Genomic DNA, 19,000 nt, shown 5'->3' with positions numbered 1-19,000 from the left:
GAAATGTCTCATAGACACCAAAATATTTGTAGCAACTTTGGAAAGAGGTGAGGTGGGGGGAGAAGGCAGAAGAAAAGGAGGAGAGTGATATCAAAAAGGTAGAAAGAAAGCATATAGACATTGGTTAGGGAATGTTAAACAAACTGTGATCTATACATGTAAGGAAGTATTTCTTTAATGTAAGAAATTATGAGTAGGATGAATTCAGAAAAGCATGTTATAACCCATGCATATAAACTCATGCAGAATAAAGTAATCAGAACCAGGAAAATTATACCAATGAATATACCAGTGTAAATGGAAATGACAACAACTAAATAATTGAAACTGGATGCTGTGAAATTCTAATGACTTTGCTTGGCCCCCAAGAAGAAATATGAAAATGTACCCCATCCCTTCCTTGAAAAGATGAAAGATTATGGATTTGAAACAATAACAATAGTTTTGTACTTGATTAATGTATTGTTACTTTACTTTTCTCTTTTAAAAATTCTTTATTACAAAAGATGGGGGAGGATACAAAAAGGAAATATTGTGAAAGATATGTGATATCGATGAAACTTAAAAAAAAATCATTAAAAAGATTTAAAACCTGCTGAATTGGAATGGATTAAGTATGTTGGTACTCTTCCTGAATGATTAGGTAATCTCTCAGAGTAGTAGAAACACAGAATTTGAAAACTGGAAGATGATCTAAACCCTAACACCTCAACCCTCCACCCTACCCTCATCCCCATACTGTTCAACAAAGGAAAAAACCTGAGACCCAGAGATGGGAAGTTAATTGCCTAAAATTGCATAGATGGTTAGTGGGAGACCTAATACTAAAACTTATTTTTCTGACTTTCTGATCAGGGTTGTTTTTCCTCCACCCTTAATACAAGAAGTCCAGAAGGCAGCATGACACATTGAAAATAGTATTGTTAGAAGTTATTGTTCAATTTCTCACTCTCCCTGATATCTGACAAAAGTATTAGAGGAGGATTGCTCTTTCCTTTTCCAGTTCATTCCACATGAAGAAACTGAGGCAATCAGGGTTAAGTGACTTGTCTAGGGTCACACAGTTAGTAAGTGTCTGGGGCTAGATTTGAATTCAGGTTTTCCTGACACTGGGCCCAACATTCTAGCAGCCCTTAGAGTCAGAAAACATTTACTATTTGTGTGACTTTGGACACAGTTTCTCTAGGTCACTAGTTTTTCATCCATGAAATGATTGAGTTCAATTGAAGTTCCTTCTAGCATGGGATTATGATTCTATGGTTCTTTGAAATATGTCCTGAAGCTTCAAAAAGAATTATATTAGTAGCACAAAATCTTTAAAATGAAGGGGATGAGATAGATGATTCCTAAGATCCCTTTCTCCTCTAATATTATGATTCTATTAAATTCTTCCTCAAAAAATTACATTGAATTAAGATTCCTAGAATATCAGTTTAATAACCCAGCTGGACCTGGACAAGTTGCTACTTTTACCTTTAGAAGAAAATATTTGGATTTATTTATGTGAGAATTTTATATTTAAAATCCAAACTGTCCCAAATCCAAAATGTCAAACTGTCATTGTTTGATTATTTAAACAAATATCTCATTGGCTTCCTTGGAGTGTGTCCAGTATTTAGAGGGTGGGGGAGAATCAGGATGCCTTGATTTGTGGTTTCAACTAGAAAAAACACAGAATAGGAATGATGAGACCTGCCTTGGTATGCAGACCTATTCTCAGAGTCAGGAAGGAGAAAAATATGGAGCAACTAAGGAACAGAGATGTATTGAAAGCATTTCATTTGTAGCGTAGGTGGATGAAGACTTCTGTCAAAGGGGGATGAAAGCAGTTCCCTGAAGGCTAAAGTCAATGGGGATTAATAAGAGGGCTGACAAATTTTGCTGAGGGATAGACTGATGGAGGTACAGATAGGAATAAGTGATAGACAAGAGGAGAGAGAACAGACATTCAGAGACCTTGATGTGAAATGAAAGGGGATGGAACTTTGAGATGGTATCTATGGCTTGAAAGGATGGTGTGTCCTCCGGGGATCAGAGGAATAGTTGATGTCAGCTGAGATCTCAATGTGTGCTTTTTCAGTCCTATTTTTGGTTGGGGTGGGGGGCAGTGTGGTGAAGGGGGTGGGAGTGGAAGCCCAAGAACAGATAGAAAAAATGGTTCAGCACCTTTCATGAATTAATACTCAGGAAAGAGAGCAAGAGAAGAAAAAACTTTGTTCCCATAGCAAAGGGCTAAGCTGCTAAAGTCATGAGATTCTGTACTTTAACAGATACCACCTCCTAATCAAAACCTATCAGGATCCTAACTATGACTTCAGAATAGCTACTACAAAGCAAGAAGTCAGGGTGTCTATAGAATATCAGGGACTGGGGGGAAAATTCAATTCAGTGCAATGCAATTCAACTTGTTTTCAATTCAATAAGCATTTATTAAGTACTTATTAAACTCCAGAGGAACTGTTAATTGGATAGAATATCTGGTCTGAACTCAAAAAAACTCATCTTCCTGAGTTCAAATCTCAAACACTTACTAGCTGTATGACCCTGGACAAGTCACTTTACCCTATTTGCCTCAGTTTCCTCATTAGTCAAATGAGCTGGAGAAGAAAATGCCAAACTACTCCAGTATCTTTGTAAAGAAAATCCCAAATGGGGTTACAAAGAAACTAACAGGACTGCAAATCACTGGACAACAACAAATGCTAGATGCTGTTTTAAGTGCTGGGGACCCAAAGAAAAAGAAAAAAACACATAAAATAATATCTCCCCTCAAGGAGCTTACAGTCTATGCACATAAAAAATTAAATGCAAAATGGGGACAAAATAATTTTCAAGGAGAAGTCATTAGTTAATGAGGGAGTGTTTGTCTACCTCCTTTAGGAGGTAGTAATCAAGGTGAGCTTTGAAGGAAGCTAGTTTTGTGAGGCTGAGATATGAAGGAAGGGCATTTGAGATGTGGGGAACTACATGGGAGCATTTTCTCAATCCTCATCCTTCTTGACCTCTCTGCAATCTTTGACATTGTTTCCTTCAACCAGCTCCTCCTTCTGTCAGTCTCCCACCCCACCCTTTACTTAATCTCTTCCCCTGTCTGATAAGATGGATTTCTATAATGTATATTATTCTACCTTTGAGCCAATACTGATGAGAGTCAAGTTCACTCCATGCTCCTGGCTCATCTTCTTACCTTTTCCTCCAGTGTAATAGATCTTTTGCACCTCTTCATGTGAAATAATTTATCCCATTCTACCTCTCCCTTCTTTCTGCTTCCAGTGTACTTCTCTGTCATCCCTTAATTTTTTTTTGTCATTCCCTCAAATTCACTTTATCCCTGTACCCTTTGCCTATACAAATTTTTAAAAATTTTAAAAGAATTAAGTAACCTCTTCTTATGTAGGGATATAAACAGATTAGCTCTATTGAATCCCTTATGTTTTCTTTCCCCTTTTTACTTGTTTATGCTTTTCTTGGATCTTGGTATTTAAAAACTAAATTTTTGGTTTAATTCTGTTCTCATCCTTGTGAAAGCTTGAAATCTTTCTATTGAGTAGAATGACCATCAATACTTGCTAATTGGATGTGAAAGAAGAAGAGGAAAATGTCCAGGATCAGTAAATAAGCTTTTAGGATGCCTGGATAATTGAGGCTATGGATCTGGATAACAAGATGAAAAGTGGAGTCCTCACCAGAAAAAAGAAAAGGGGTAAGGGTACATAAATTATGGGGGAAAATGTAATTCTAGGACTTAAGGAATTAACAAACAAATATCTTTAATGCCAATTAAGAATGTAATATCTAAACAAAATATCTAAATATCTAAACCAAGAATACCTAGGGATTTTTGGATTATATAAATTTAAAGTGAAAGTCAGGTGAAGTTAATGAATATTTATTAAACCTCTCTTAGATGCCAGTTACTGTGTTAAGCACTGGAAATAAATACATAAATAAAATATAAATAAAATAAATAAATAAAAGGAGGAGACTATCCTTGCCTTCAAGGAGCTCACAGTCCAAGGGGAAAGACAATGTAAAAACAACTATGTGCAAACAAGATACATTTTTTAAAATTGGAGGTAATCTTATTTTAAAATTTTAAAATTACTTTCTTTTTTTTCAATGACCAAACATTCATGTCTTTTCTCCTTCCCACTTCTTCCTCCTGCTACCAAAAAAGAAGGGAGGAAGGAAAGAATACGTTTTTCCATGTTTCTTTGAAGCTATCTTTCATGTTATTTTTTTAACAGCACTTTTATATTCTATTATATTCATATACCATAATTTCTTTCCCAGTAGATGGGCATCCCCATAGTTTCCAGGGTTTCTGTCACCAAAAAAAGAACTGGTATAGATATTTTTGTACAGATAGAACTTTTTCCCTCTTTCATCCCTTTAAGGTATATGCCTAGAAGTGGTATACCTAGGTCAAAAAGCATGTGCTGTTTATTAACTTTGGGGGCATAATTCCAAATTACTTTCCAAAATGATTGGATTCATTCACAGTTCCACCAACTGTGCATCAACGTACCCTTCCAACATTTGTCATTTTCTTTTTTTTGTCATCTTTGCCAACCTGATGGGTGTGAAGTAGAACATAAGAATGACTTTAATTTGCATTTCTCTGGTCATTAGCAATTTGGAGCTTTTTATATGACTATAGTTCCTGGGATTTTTCCCTTGAGAACTGTCTATTCATATCCTAGACCATTTATCAATCAGGAAATGGCCCTTATTCTTATAAATTTAAATCAGTTCCTTATACATCTTGGAAATGAGACCTTTGTTAGAGAAATGTGCTTCAAAGATTATTTTCCACTTATCAATTTCCCTTCTAATTTTAATTATATTAAATTTTGTTTTAATAAAAAATTTTAAGTTTACATAAATAAAATTGTCCATTTTATCTTCTGTGATCCTTTCTATTGTATTTTTAGTGATGAACTATTCTTCTATCTATATATCTGATTGGTAATTTCTTCCTTATTTCTCTCATTTATTCATTATGTGATCTTTTATAAATGAGTAATATATCATTTTGGATCTTATCTTGTTGTAAAGTGTGAGGTCTAAACCTAATTTCATTCAATTTCTTCCCTTTCATCTAGTTTTCCCCCCTTTTTTTGTCAAATTATAAGCCCTCATCTCAATAGCTGCAATCTTTGTGTTTATTGAACATCAGGCTACCAGATTTATTTTCTTCTATCTGTTGTATGTCTCATCTGTTCCACTGATGGATCTCTCTATTTTTTTTTTAACCATTACCAAATTGTTCTGATCTGGCATAACTAAGCTCCCTTTGTTCATTCTCACATCCCCCCTCCCCATTTTGACCTTTTGTGCCTCCATATGAATTTCATTATTTTTTTTTCTAGTTCTATAAAGCAATTCTCTGGTTGTTTGGTATGATTCCAAATAAGTAATTCAATTTAAGTAGTAGTGTAATTTTTATTATATAGGCCTGGCCTACCAATAAATACTTGATAATTCTCCAGTTATTTAGGTCTATCATCATGTCTGTAAACAGTGTTTTGTATTTGCATTTAATAAATCTTAGCGGGCAGACACTATCATTAAGGAGGATTATAAAAGAATTCTTGAAGAAGTCTGGGATTTGGCTGAGACTTGAAGGAAGCCAGGGGGCAGAGCTCAGGGGAGGGAGGGAGAGAGATTAATACCAGAGAATTTTTAGGAAAATCTGAAGGACCACAAATTGAATCTTCTTAATGAAGTGACATTGCTCAATGGCTTTGCCTAAATTTTGTTCTTATTTTAGGTTCTCAATCACTTCTTGGTAGTCACCAGGGGAGGACGGGAGGGGAGGAGGTATTCCTCAACTCAACTTTCCTCTCTAAGGTCTTTTGAACATCTTCCATTTCTCTGGCTTTTGGGGGATGAGAGATATCTGATATGTATATACCAATAATCACTTCTCTGCTCTTATCTATAAAGAAACAAGGACCTGAATCCACAGTAAGGTCTGGTTTTAACCTTCATTTTGCTATAAAATAAGCTTTGTAAAAATTATATTTCCAATCCTACTTTTGTTTTACATCGCTGAACCAATTTGTCCTTTTTGTTGATTGGTATAAAGAAAAAAATTTGCTAATAGAATCTCTATTTGATCTTCTAGGTTTATTTCTTTCTCAGTTTCCATCTAGAAATTAAATTCCAAAATTTAGAGGAATCAAGGAAATCCAATTCCTAAGAATACGAGTCCTGAGCATTCAGGTTCTAGACACTGAAAAGTTGAGGTATTTAGTCCATCAGTCTACCTTTAGTTAAAGTGTAAGAAGGAGCTTGGTCTCTGACTTCCTTGTCCTGAACCCTAGTTCTCAGTTCCACAATGTTAATTTTTTTCTCCTAATAGGTATGTTTGCCAAATCAACAGTGAACTAGAGACAAAATGGCTTGACTCCTGCCAATGAGTTTCTCTGGGTACAGATGCCTGAGTGGTTCTGTGAAATCTGCCAACTGGTGACCAGGCAACACCCTTCTTACCACTTCCCTCCACCCCACACCTCCTCCCACACACACACACACACTCTTTTCCTCCACCCATCAATATCCCTGAGGAAACTTAATTGACCTCAGCTGATGGATAGTGTGTGTGTGTGTGTGTGTGTGTGTGTGTGTGTGTCCATCTGGCTGAGAGCCTGGCTAAAACTCATGTTAGAGCTCTGTGTGGTCCCTAAATTAGAACTTAGACAAACCAGCCAAAGGGAGCAAAGATAACTTGGTTTTCCTTTATTCATGAGTATGATGGAACTCCTGGGGTATGCTCACTCCTCTCCATCTCTGAAAACAGGTATGTTATTTCTGTGACCTGATAGGGGGATGGAGTGGGAAAGCATGGTGATGGTGAAGATTATCATACATTTTGATTAATTAAAAAGAAAATGTTAGGTGCCCTATACTCAGGTGGGAGAGCCTGGATAATTGAGTTGGATTTATTTCCCCTTCAAAGATCAGAAGTTGATTTTTGTTGATAAAAATCTTAAAACAGCCTTTGGGACAGAAGGCAATTTTTCTTCCATAATAACAAATGAATATAGTTAAGTGTAAGATAAGAAAAGGAGGGTGCTTGACTGAATGAAGAATTCAGCTATTTTTCTATGCATGGGAATATGACTTTACAAAAGAATGTTGCTTATAGTAACTAATAAAATTTTGAAGGAGGCATAAGATTGGGTTTCTGGTGCTGAGTGAACTACTTAGTCAAAATCAATAAAAATTAAAAGTCATCAAGGGCCAAGTATTATCTTCCCTGATTCTAGGTTGCTATAATGTTCTGGAAAATTAGAAATGAGCACTCTGTAGTATGTCCCTTCAAGGAACCTGTTGCATATTGTCAGAAATGGCCCAGGGGTAGGGGAGGGGAGGTAGCCAGATACATTGGCAGAATTGATAGGATTTACTATGAAGAAGTGAGCCAAGCTATTACAAATTCTTTTTGCTCAGATCTTCCTCACTCTGTATTATTTAAGAGGTTGAAGAACTACTTTCAAGAATGAATCTATTCAGTCAACAAGTATTTACCTTGTTCAACCAAAACTAGTAGTTGTGTTGGAAATACAAAAGAATGCAGTTAAGAATTAAAATTTAGGTGAAGATGGGAAACCAACATAGCATAGAATTATGGAGATAAACTTGAAACATTATTTTAGCCTTAGATTTGAATTGGACTAGATGGACAATAAAGTCCCTTCCTACTCTAAAATTCTGTGATTCTGTCATCTTAACAAGAACCATAAAATTATACTTGGGTAGTTCCAGGGATAAGACTAACAGCCCTCAGAGTGTGATGCAGAGCCAAAGTACCTGTACATAGTGTTGGAAAATTAACTGAGTCAACATTTGTCACATACATTTTATTGTGCACTATTTGTAGCTTTCCAATATTCAATTTGGCTAATGGAGAATTCTACTCGGGCATTTCCTGCCCAAGCACCCAACCTTCCAAATCCTGCTTAATTGGGTAGGACTTTCCACTGGAAGTTCATTCAGCTGACTGATTAGGGGTTGTCTTCATAAGAATTTGCTACAAGTGTTGGGTGAATTGGGTCACCAAATGGGTAAGCTGCAATATATGAAAGGATGAACTGAGTGTCTCCAGAGCCTTTCAGGAAAACAATATAACTCAGTTCTTCAGTAGTCTATTGGAGCTATTAAGCAATCAGTCATTCAGTCAACAAGCATTTATTAAGCACTTCCTATGTACCAGACACAGTGTTAAATACTGAGAATACAAAGTCAATAGTGTTTGTAATATTCAGACTATTCAACTAAACTGAGACTGAGTCTTCTAAAACAGACAAGCTAGAAGCATAGATAGTTGTTCAGGAATTTTACATTTAATGTCTGTGTGTGTGTGTGTGTGTGTATGTGAGAGAGAGACAGAGAGCGACAGAGAGACAGAGAGAGAGAGAAAGACAGAGAGACAGAGAGAAACAGAGACAGAGAGAGAGACAGAGACAGAGAGAAAGACAGAGAGACAGAGACAGAGACAGACAGAGAAAAACAGAGAGAGAGAGACAGAGAGAGAGAGAGAGAGAGAGAGAGAGAGAGAGAGAGAGAGAGAGAGAGAGAGAGAATGAATAGTTTTTCTAAAACTTAGAAACATTTTTGCAGGTACAACCTTATAAAACATTTTACCATTTTCCAGAAGATTTTCCATTTTTCATATTATTGACTTTACCTCAGGATACCTACCAATTTATTTAGAAGAAAATTAAAGTTTTTTTTTTCCTTCAACCATCACTCTCTCTCCAAAGATTTAAACCTAATACTGCTCATGCCTCAAATTAGATATTCTGACTCCTCTTGATCTTTCTTGTTAGAGTATTACATTAGTTGATATAGTATAACAAAGTCCCTTGGCTTTGGAGTCTAAAACCCCGAGTTTAAATCCCATATTTGTTACTACCTGTATCACTTTAGACTCCCCTCTCTGGGTCTTTATTTCCATATCTATTAAATGAGGAGAGTAGACTAGGTAATTTATAATTCCCTTTCCAGCTTTAAACCTATGATTACATGATCCTAAATGACTGAACTTCTTGATGCCTTATATCTGACATCTGTAAAAGCAAGATGGAGAGCCATTAGATGGTGCAGTGGATAAAATGCAAAGCCTGGAATCAGGAAGACCTGAGTTCAAATCCAGCCTCTGACACTTACTAATTGTGTTACTGTGGTCAAATCACTTAACCCTGTTTACCTCAGTTTCCTCATCTGTCAAATGAACTGAAGAAGGAAATGGCAAACTACTCCAGTGTCTTTGCCAAGAAATTCCCAAATAGGTCACGAAGAATCAGGTATGACTAAAAACTAAAAGTAAGAAAAGAATTCCTTCATTATCTGCCTTGTAGGATTATATGAGGATCAAATGAGACCATGTTTACAAAGTGGTCTTTGTAAAGTTATATAGTTTATAAGCTATCTAAAGGTTATTTTTTGACTTTTATGAATATCAGATATTTAGATGTTCTCAGGAAGTCACTTCATCTTTCTGAATGTCACTAGTTAATCTATAAAATGAAGATGGACCAAGTTGATATTGCACTGAACCTTCTGAAGAATACAGCTTGTGGGGGGGGTGGGGGTGGCAATTAGGGTTAAGTAACTTGTCCAGAGTCACAGCTAATTAATGTCAAGTGTCTGAGGTTGGATTGGCACTTAGTGCTCTATCCCCTGCCCCACCTAATCGTCCCTGGAATTTAACATCTACTGCTTCTATCTATGTAACTTTGGGCAAGCTATTTAACCTGTTTTCTTATCTGCCACAGGTTTGGTGCAGATCATCTCTGAAGTCTCCTTGTTTTTATTTCTCAGCTACCTTTACAATTTTATAATTCTCTGAATCAAATCTCATATTCTATCATTCTACAAGAATCCTTGTAATATTATTCTAGAACATTCTAGTATTATCTCTTTTCTGGTTTTTAACATTTAACTAGATAAATCTGATTTCTATTCCTCTATTTTATATTCCTCTAGAAGTTCATATATTTTTGTGCATATATACAAACACACACATGTATATGTGTGTGTATATATATATATATATATACATACTACATATATACATATGCAAGGCTTTAGTCTAGTTTTAAACAATTAAGCTATTAAGCTAAGGCTTTTGGAACATCTAGTATTTGTACATGCTCACACATCTCTTTTTGCATCTAATGTCCACCTAGCTCCAGCTTCCTTTTTCTTGCCTTATTATATGTCACTCTCCTTCATGCCCAATCTAAATCATCTAAATCAGCCCTTTTACTCTTCTTCTCATCAACCATTTCCATCTCTGATCTTGGTATTGGCTATCCTCTATATCTGGAAAGCACTTCCTTCTCACCTTTGCCTAGTAGAATCCATGGTTTCCTTGAAAATTCAACCCAAGCTTCCACCTCCCACATGAAGAATTTTTCTGACTAACTTCCACTTGCTAATGTTTTTCTTCTAGGAATTACCTTGTTTTTATTTTGTAGATTTTAAAATATACTTATATTTACATATGTTGTCTCTCTTGACAGATTGTAAGCTCCTTGAGATCAAATGTTAATTTTTTGCTTTTACCTTCAATGCCTAATTTTCTAACACAGTGCCTGGAATGCAGTGTAAACATTTAATAAATGCTTATTGCTTGATTGATTACTATATCTTAGCCTGAAGTTTTCAATGTCTTTCAATCCAAATTTACAGGATACCTACCCTCCACTTTTTGTTTGAATAACCATCCCATAAGCAATGTAAGCCCCTTTTGAATCTGTTTTTCTCACGCCTCATCTAACCCCTGTGGAGCCAGTCTCCTAACTTCACAATAGCAAAGTGAGATAGATCCCTCAGCCAGGCTGCCAGCTTGTGACCAAGGCTTGCGATTGTACCCCAGGCTCCCCAAATTGTACCCCTGCCTCTGATAACTCTCCTTCAAATTATGTGGGGCATTGCCCCTCAAATGATTTCCTAATTTAGGTTATGAAGCAAGCAGCTTGCCATGGATAAGTCTTGCTATATTGAGGGTGTAAATGCTTTATCAGCTTTATGGAAGCCATATGGCAGGTTTATTCACAATCAGCAGTTTTATTCAAAAGCAAGTACATGGCATTTGATAATAAATTTTCCAGTATATCGCTCAGCATTGTTTTTATTATTATTTTTTTCCTAGTGTGACTCAGGAGCAATCATCTGGCTGGTTTGGTTTGTGGCACCGGGTGGCTTGTGATCTGAAATATTACTTGGAGCACTGTGTTTCATCCCTCAGCCTCAGTCATAGGTTTTCCTAGAATCTTTGTGGCTGCTTTGACCAGCTGAATTTTTCCACACTAAGAATAGAGAGGTGTGTGTACTGCATGCATTATCAGCTGAATGCGTGTTTATTTAGCTCTGGTCTTTCTAGTCTCAATAGTACAGTGCTCCCACACACATTCCACCTCCCATTGAAGCTTGACCTGGGTAGTTGGGTTCTTTCCTTCTCTCTCCTGCCCACTGTCCCACCTCCGCCTTTCTTTTCATCTTTGTATTACAATCCATTACCATGAACTCAGTTTGTAGTTCCAAAGAGAGACTGGATAACTTTGGAGGAAAGGAAAAGAGGGAGTATGAAGATTTTAATTTACATACACATTTTATCATTATCTGATATAATTTCAAAGAAGACCAGAAAGATAAAGTGTATATGTTGTTCTTTCTGTCTAATGTAGGAGCATTGTTTTCTTTTCTTTCTTTTATTTTTGTAAATAGTATTTTAGCTTTTCCAATTATATGTAAAGATAGTTTTAAACATTCATTTTTATGAGTTTGATTTTTCAGACTTTTCTCCCTCCCTTCTTCTCTCTCTTTCTTCCTCCCTAAGATGGCAAGCAATCTGATATAGGTTATACATAGGAACATCTTTCTAATGAAAGTTTAGGAACATCTGTTCCCAAATCTTATGTAACTCTTTATTGCCTAATAACTAAAACCCAGGGTTCTTAATTTACTTCTAATAATCTAGCCTTCCATAGACTTGCTCCAGTCTTCCTTTCCAATCTTATGTACATCACTTCTATTCCCATATTTTATGTCCTGAAACCATTTATGATCATTTTCAGGTTCCAAGTTTTTTCTATCTTTCCTATTTTTCCCTTTGCCTTTGTTTATTTCTCTGTAATTATTGAAGTCCTAGCCACCCTTCATGGCTCAACTCAAGTTATATAGGAAATAATACATCTTACCTCAAATCTCTGACAATATTTGGTACAAAGCAAATCTTATTAATGCATTTATCATATTATTATTTGCCTTATAACTAATTTGTCTTTTTTTAAACCTTACTTATCATAAATATTTCTTAGGCAGTATTGAGCTATAATTTCACTTGTATTTACAATTCCTCTTATGGAAACTCAATTCATTGACACAATGACTAGTTTGCCATTTGTATTACTCTTCTTGATTCCATAGCCAGTTCTCCATCCACTCAACCTCTTTCTTTGCCCACAGTAGGTAGTTAATAAGTGTTTCTTGAATAGCATTTTGCCATCCACCTGAATAGCATGGAAAATTAGAATTATCAACTACTACATGAAATCAGACCAGTAAAGTATTTATCAAACCCAGTAGTCCATGTCTGACAGTAGGAATATGTTGTTGAAATCCATGGTTACTTTCCTTATCATTCTGAAAGGTTAGTGCTGACTAGTTTCTCTTAACAACTCATATGTATATGTATATATATATATATATACACATGTGAGTATGTGTTTATATGCACTTACTATATCACCCTGACCAGGACACAACCTCCATCAGCCTCAATTTTCTCATTTGTAAAATGGGAATTATACAATCATATATATATATATATATATATATATATATATATATACACATATTTTATTATATAATATATGTACATGTGCCTGTTCCCATTTTACATATATATTACATACATATTACACATATGTGTATATTTTTTACATTTAATTTTACATTTACAATTAAATTTACATTTAATTACACACACATACATATATATATATATGTATGTATATACACAGAAGATATACAGGAAAAGTTGGGAGTAGTCTCAGAGGGAAGGCATTGAGATTAAGAAGGACAAGAAAAGGCTTCATATAAAAAGTAAGACTTTAGCTAAGACTTGAAGGAAGTCAGAAGGCAGAAACAAGGAGGGAGAGCATTCTAGGATGGGGTCAGTCAATGAAAATATCCAGAATTGAGAGATGAAATTTCCTACTCAAGGAACAGCAACTAAACCAGGGTCATAGGATCACAGAGGAAATGGAAAATAATGTATAAGAAGACAGTATAAGTAAGAAATGGTAAGATTTATTGTTGCTCTTGTTCAGTTGTTTGACATGTCTGATTCTTTGTGACACCATTTGGGGTTTTCTTGACAAAACATTAGAGTGGCTTGTCATTTCCTTTTCCATCTCTTTTACAGATGAGGAAACTGAGGCAAACAGGGCAAAGTGGCTTGCCCAAGGTCACATTGCTAGCAAGTGTTTGAGGCCAGATTTTAACTGAGGGAAATGAAGAAGTTAAGTCTTTCTAACTCTAAGTCTGACACTGTGGTGTCACCTACCTTATGTAGGGCTTTAAAAGTCAAAGAGGATTTCATATTTGATTTTGAAGGTGATAAAATGGGTTTAATAAACAATTTAATTAATGAGTTTATTGAATGGTGGTAGGGAGTGTGGTGATATGATAAGGATTACTCTTCAGGAAGAAGTATGAGGTGAGGAGACTACCCAGTAAACTGATGCAATGGTTTGGGTATGTGTGTGGTGATGAGGGATCTTTGCCAGATCGGTGCCAGCTTCAAAGGAGGTGATGCATCTTCAAAGATACAAGAGATGCATAATTTCTACAAAAATAGAAATGACAAGATTTGAGACTGATTGGATCTCGGGGGAAGTGAGAGACTGAGCAGTTGAGGGAGACACCGTAGAGAGCAAGCCTTGGGGAATTGAAAAGATGGTAGAACATTAGACAGTAATAGAGAAGTTAGGAAGAGGGGAAAGTTTTGGGGAAAAATCATTAATTCTATTTTAGAGGTGATGAGTTTAAGATATTTGTGGGTTTGAGATTCCAAAGGTAGATGGCAGATGTGAGACTAGAGCTGAGAGCTTAGGGCTGGATGAGCAAATGTGAGAATCATCAGTAGAGAGATGATAATTGAGGCCATGGCAGCTAATGAAATCACCAATTTAAATATTAAAGAAGTGGGGAAAAAAGGAGGAGAAACCAGAACAAAGCCTTGGAGGGACTCCTAGTCAGCAAGGAATAAATAATGGGACATGATATGAAAGACCACTCAGCAAAGACAAGAGAGAAGTGGTCAGACAGGCTGAAGAAGAACTGGATAGTACAATTAAAACCTAGAGAAAAGAGATTCTCAAGAAGTGAGTGACTGAATGTCAAAGGCTGCAAGGAGTTCATTCTACTAGCCTTAATGTGGTATATGAAGGTTTATAAAGTGTTTTACAAATATTACTTCATTTTCAACCTTCTGATAATCCTGGGAGGATTTTTTTATCTTTATTTTATAGATAATGCAACTGAAGTTGACAAAGATTAAGTGATTGGGAGTCAGGAGGTATAATTTCTAGTCCTAACTCTTCCATGAACTAATTCTGTGATTTTTGAGCCAGTCTTTGAGGTTGTGTGGGCTTTAGCATTATAAAATGATGGGGTTGGTTGATGTGATCTCCATTACCTTTCTAACTCTGAGAGGCAGAATCATGCAATAGAGCCTGCCAAGTTTGGAGTCAAGTTGGAGGTTTAAACTTTATCTCTGTTATTCATTATTTGCGTGTCACTGAGTAAATCATTTGCCCTGAGTTTTAGTTACTCATTTGTAAAATGAAAGAGTTGGACTAGAAGGCTCCTGAGATTTCTTCTTGTTTGGTGTTTTTTAAATGACAGCCTTTTATTTTCAAAACATATGCAGAGATAGTTTTCATCATTCACCCTTATAAAACCTTGTGTTCCAAATTTTTTTCTCTCCCTTTTCCCCCCATCCCCTTGCCTAGATAGCAAGTAATCCAATATAGGTTAAACATGTTCAATTCTTCCAAACATATTTCCATATTTATTATGCTAGACTAGAAAAATCAGGTCAAAAAGAAAAAAATGAGAAAGAAAAAAAGCAAACAAACAACAAAAAAGATGAAAGCAATATATTGTGATACACATTCAGTCCCCACAGTCCTCTCTCTGGGTACAGAAGGCTCTCTTCATCACAAGTCTATTGGAATTACTCTGAATCACCTCATTTTTGAAAAGTCAAGTCCATCACAGTTAATCATCACATAGTCTTCTTGTTATTATGAATATATGTATTATGTATAATTGTATTATTATGTTATATATGTAACATATATGCTATTATGTCTTGGTTCTACTCACTTCACTTAGCATCGGTTCATCTAAGTCTCTCCAGGTCTCTCTGAAATCATCCTGCTGATCATTTCTTATAGAACAATAATATTCCATTACATTTATATATCATAACTTATTTAACTATTCCCCAACTGAAGGCCATCCATTCAGTTTCCAGTTCCTTGCAACTACAAAAAGGGCTGCTACAAACATTTTTGTACATGTGGGTCTTTTCCCCTGTCTTATGATCTCTTTGGGATACAGACTCAATGGAGACGCTGCTGTATCAAAGGGTATACACAGTTTGATAGCTCTTTGGACATAGTTTCAAATTTGTCTTATATTTTAGAACAAATATGGTATAATAGATCATAGAGCTTGAAAGTACTTTACAAGTCATTTAGTCTAATCCCAGTTAACTGACTGGCCAAAATCAAGTAATGAAAAAGATGGGATTTTAGCTCAGATTCTCTTGATTTTAACTTTAGCTTTTTTTCTACTGAAATTTTATCTTCTAAAGGCATCTTTGAGTTTCATTGATATAGGGAATTCCTCATGAGGAAACTCCCTCACCCAATGCAGATTAATTATCACTTTGCAACAATCAGTCTTAAGTGTATTGCCCAGGGAACTGAAAAGTTGGGTCCTTTGTGGAAGCCAATATACCTCAGAGAAGGGACTGGTACATAGGTCTTTCCATATTCCTTATTCTCCTCTCTACCCGCTATCCAAGTGACTTTTCCCTTCCCTTATAACAAAGTAAAATAGGTAAGTAAAACCAACTGTCCAAGCCATGTATCTGTCATCAAATATAGTATTCCATTTTCATAATATTCATTTCTCCAGGAAAGGAAAGAGAGAATTTCCCCATGTTTTCAACAGTATCATAGTCATTCATATTTGTTTTAATAGCTTTTTTTAATTTCATATTATTGTAATCATTGTGTATATTATTTTCCCAACTTCATTTTCCTCATGATGCATGAACTCGTGCGAGTTTTCCAATGTTTTTTGAATTCTTCCTGTTCATTATTTCTCATAGCACAATAATACTGCATTACATTCATACATCATAATCTTTCCAGTTATTCCCCAAATAATGAGTTTGGTCATTTCTTAAGCTGCATTAGGCCTGATGGTCTGACAGTCTATCTTTTCTTTGTCTGCATTAACATTTGGATTGTAATGGCAGTCTCTAGAAGAGATGAGTACAACTAGAAATTATTCCAAAAGAAAACAATCCCTTATACAATGACTTTTGCATTCCTTTGGAAGAGTTGTGGGCTTACAGCAACAAGGCCATGTTTTATTTATGTTATTTCCTCCAGACCTCTGGTTAGCCACTGTGAGTTTGCATTGCAAATACAATGTGAAAGGAAGGTTTTATGCACCCTTCCTATGCAGTTCTTCACACATTCCCATTCAGTGACACATGGTAATTTTTAAGCCTGGCAGTTCTTCTTGGTAAACACATTTCCATGTGATTTCAGGTAATAGAAATATTCCCCACTTATGGCAATAATAATGCCTTATGCTGATCCAGACTCTGTCACCTGAGGCACTTTTAAAAGTGCTACTCAGTTTAAAATAGCATCCTTGAAACAATGAGCCTTTCAATGAGAGAATCTTTAAATGGACCTTCCTCACCTGCCATAGGAGAACCAGGAAGTGACAATCCTAGCTTCATTTCACAGGTAAGGAAAGATACAGCTAATGGACAACATAATCTCCTAGAAGCAGAGAATTATTTACAGGAATTTGAAAAAAAATAAAAAGGAAACCAGGCATTTTTCCTTTGCTTCTGGTGTTCCCTGAAAGCTGCTTACTTAAATAGGCACCAAGGGAGTTCTGCTGTATTGGATAATAGTTAATTGTATGCCTTTTTTGTTTAAGGCTATTCCAAATGACTACATTTCATGGGCTGGAACACAAGGATAAAGAGAGTTCTTAGGCGATTCATTTCATGAAGCCAACATGAAAAACTACCAAAATGATTGGCTAAATATGAAAGAATGGGGTTTAGCTCAACAATCTTGAATAGAGAACACATTTGGGAGTTTCCCTTCATTGCCCTTCATGCCCATGACCATGCTGAGCATCCCCCCACCCTCCCAAAAATAACCCCAGCAGGAACTGTTTGTGCCCATGTAGAAGCTGTGACTGGCAGGAAACCACCCTCAATCCCTAGAGCAACTGTCTGTAATAGCACCTTATTAATAAGAGTGCCTGAAGCACCAGCAGTGACATGTATCTTACTGGCCCAGTAGCAGCTGGAGCCCACCACAAGCAACACTGGAGCACAAGACTGTCCTTCTTTCACAGGGTCGGCTTATTTTTTTTCAGTTCTCCTTCTCTCTCCTGGAATAACCTGATTATTCTCTCTTCTGAAAGTTCTGCCTGCCTGCCAGACCAATATATAATAATATACAACTGATGCTATATAATTGGATTTACCTCTTTGGACTGGTCTTTAAATTTTAGGAAAATAAATTTTTGTAGAATAGGATAGAAGTTCTTAAGCTGGAGTCTGTGAACTTTTTTTAAAAAAAATGGTAACTATATTTCAATCTAATTGATTTTCTTTGTAATCTTATGTATCTTAATGCATTTTAAAACAATTTTCTGAAAAAAAAAATCCATAGACTTCACCAGACTACCAAAGGAATACATGACACAAAAAGATTGAAAACACCTGCTTTTAGGATATGTTCTCTCCACCCTCAATCAGTTAACAATAATCTCACTAACTACAAAATCTTGGTTGTCTAGCCCAAACTTCTTTCCTCATCCTACTACAACAATAAATAAGCTTCACTTGGCTGAGGTCCAAATAAATAGCTATTAAAACTCAGTCCATGATTTCTGGTCTAATTTTAAGGAATTAGCTGCTTTCCAAGATGCAAATCTGTTTGGCAAAAATAAAATGTTTGTTTTAAATTGAAATCCATTTGGTTAATAATTATAAACTCAACTTGTGCTCCTTTTCTCAGCATTATATGTCAAAGGGTCTACCTAGTCAGTGATTGAAATGAAAAGTGAACCTGGTTCTTGATTAATTGATCTTTAATATAATTTGTAAGAAAAGCTCCCCTGTTTTGGAGGATAATAATCCTAGGGACCTAGGTACTATTTTTCCTATTCTATTTTAATTAGATGATTAAATATCCTACTGAAAGTAGGAAGGTGGGCAGCATTCATTAGTTCAGTTAAATCAGCAAGAGTCAGGAAGGTTCAGTATGGGTCACCGAGGTATAGTATGTTGGCCTAATTTGAAAAGAACAACTATAAACCTAGACATTACATTAGAAGTTGGGTTGTCTATCTCGGTAATTGGGTTTTTCAAAACATCTAAGATGCCCTTAGAACATTTTTGTCAGAGTTAAAGCATATAGTAGCACGAGAGGACATTTGGTTCAATAACTGGAGCCTATCTAATTACCAATTTGCTGTACTTTCTGGGAGAGCAAAACTACTGCCTCAACTAAATGTATTACCTGTGCTCCATACCCTGCAAATTCCCCCTTTCCTTACAGCATCATTCCTTTTCCCTTGTGGTAATAATAATAATAATAAAAAAGTCAAGATCTGTCAGCAGAAGGGGGAAAAAGGTTGGAAA

General features: G+C 35.8%; 1 protein-coding gene across 2 annotated transcripts in view; it reads left to right on the top strand.

Moving 5' to 3' along the window:
* PPP2R2B (protein phosphatase 2 regulatory subunit Bbeta) overlaps window positions 1-19,000 on the top strand; it is a 477,139-nt gene that overhangs the window by 100,960 nt on the left and 357,179 nt on the right. The window lies entirely within an intron of this gene.

The sequence above is a fragment of the Sarcophilus harrisii genome, chromosome 2 (assembly GCF_902635505.1).
Source record: "Sarcophilus harrisii chromosome 2, mSarHar1.11, whole genome shotgun sequence".
NCBI classification, from domain to species: domain Eukaryota; kingdom Metazoa; phylum Chordata; class Mammalia; order Dasyuromorphia; family Dasyuridae; genus Sarcophilus; species Sarcophilus harrisii.
This window is presented reverse-complemented; position numbering and strand designations above follow the sequence as displayed.